This window comes from Sminthopsis crassicaudata, chromosome 4 (assembly GCF_048593235.1).
Source record: "Sminthopsis crassicaudata isolate SCR6 chromosome 4, ASM4859323v1, whole genome shotgun sequence".
Lineage (NCBI taxonomy): Eukaryota > Metazoa > Chordata > Mammalia > Dasyuromorphia > Dasyuridae > Sminthopsis > Sminthopsis crassicaudata.
The window spans coordinates 401,526,816-401,528,787 of NC_133620.1; positions in this window are offsets into that span (position 1 = coordinate 401,526,816).

Genomic DNA, 1,972 nt, shown 5'->3' on the forward strand with positions numbered 1-1,972 from the left:
TTATTTATTCAACAGAACAAGTATCAGTCTCTCTAGAAGCAAAGCACCAGCTTGATTCCCAAAGGCTCCACTAAGTGTGTCTCTTACTGGTCCACGTGTGTGTCGCTCCCAGCAGCATCCTGTGAGCCTGCTCACAAACACAGGCTGCCGCAATCTAGCCACCTAGAAGCAAACTGATGGCTTGAACCTCTGGTGGATTTTTTTATAGTTCCTGAGAAGGCCGTTTACCTTGTTACACTAAATTCTGATTGGTGGTTTATTACCTAATTTGCTCACAAAATAATTTGGTTAATCATTTATCATATAATTTTGTGATGAAAGGAAAGTAGGGTATTTGTACTATTTTTCACTGATGGTCTCTGAGGATAAATATGTTTTTCAATTGTTTGGAAATAGGCATGTGTTTGCCAAACTATATTGTGCAGGTACTTATCTATTTAAAAGTAATTACATAAAAACAATTTAATCAGGACAGCTTCCAATTGCCTCAGCACACAAACACAAACAAACAAACAAAATTTAATCTCAAAATAGAAGTTTGAAACAAGATGGAATCATTTATGCTAGATTGTTACATTGATAACCTCACTATAATCCCCTTCTTCAAGAGTGCCAGAGTATTTGCTGAAGATTCCTCTCTGACCAAAAAGATCTAGGACCTCTCAAACTCCCCAGGTTGCCTCCAAGTCTGAACATATCCATCTTCAAAAAGATTCTTGTTAACTAAAGATCAGGAAGGAGCAAACACAAAAAAGCTAGCTTAGGTTTAGGCTTGCCGTGGCAGGATTTGGGCTTGGATACCAACGTGGGAGAGAGAAGTAGCTCCAGAACCGAGCTGGCAGAATGGAGGCCCAGAGAGAGGAGACCACTGAGGAAGAGTAGCCACTGAAGCATCGGCTCCTCCTTCTCCAGGGGCCAATAAAGAACGATCTCATCATCTCATAGCCCTTCAGCCCTGAGTCCACTGGGGACCTGAAATCCCCAGAGGCCAAATCTCCTCCATGATGACCGAGAATATGTGGCCAGACAAGCCGTGCTCAGTTTCCTGAATTTCGTGTTCAACCCTTGTTATGATTTGGTGCTAGGAGGGACTTCAGGAATCATTTGCTTCTAAGCTACATTTTACAGAAGAAGAAACTGAGTCCCAATGTGTTTGTTTATTAGCTTCCCTCCTAGACTGTCAGCGTCCCAAGGCCAGGGAGCATATCTTATTCACCCCCTCCCCAATTTCTTACACATAATCAGAATTGAGTAATTATTTATTGGCTCAATGAAGACCTGAAAAGGAACATTCTGCCTGTGATCCCAGAGTGACCAAATCTCCATGTTTTTTGAAAATTGTAAAATATGTATCCCCACTAGCCCTGAAAATCTTTTAAAATAAGCAACCGTCCATTTTCAAAATGGAATAGGAAGTCCCCAGCCCTCTCTCCTGGGATGGGAACATGGTGAGTCCATAGCTAGCTGGGAGGGTGGAAACGGAGGTCTCTGGGAGATGCTATCCTGCCGAATCTGGGCAGGGTGCCAATGTGGGAAGCAAAATCATGACTGGATTTGCTGGAGTGGCCAACACATTTATCCACCTAGATTTGCCAGACACAAAAGAAAAAAAAAATCTTTCCTGATAGTTCTGACTCAAACTTTCTTCTAGACAGCTTGCCCAGAATTCACTTCCCTGATGGAACATCCCCAGGGAAGGGTGGACAAGGGTTCCATTTTTATAAAATTGAAACAAGATCTTAAATTAAAATGTGCAGAACACAATCACCTACACCATCTCATTTAAGTTTCATAATAATGCTATAAAAGTGGTACCGTAGGTGTTATTATTCCTATTTTATAGATGAGAAAACTGAGGCTTGGAGATGTGCCCCTTAGCCACATAGCTGGTAAGAAGCAGAGGTAGGTTTTGATCTCAGATATGATTCTAGGTCTAGCTCTAATCACCAAATTAGATGCTAAAGAGACTAGA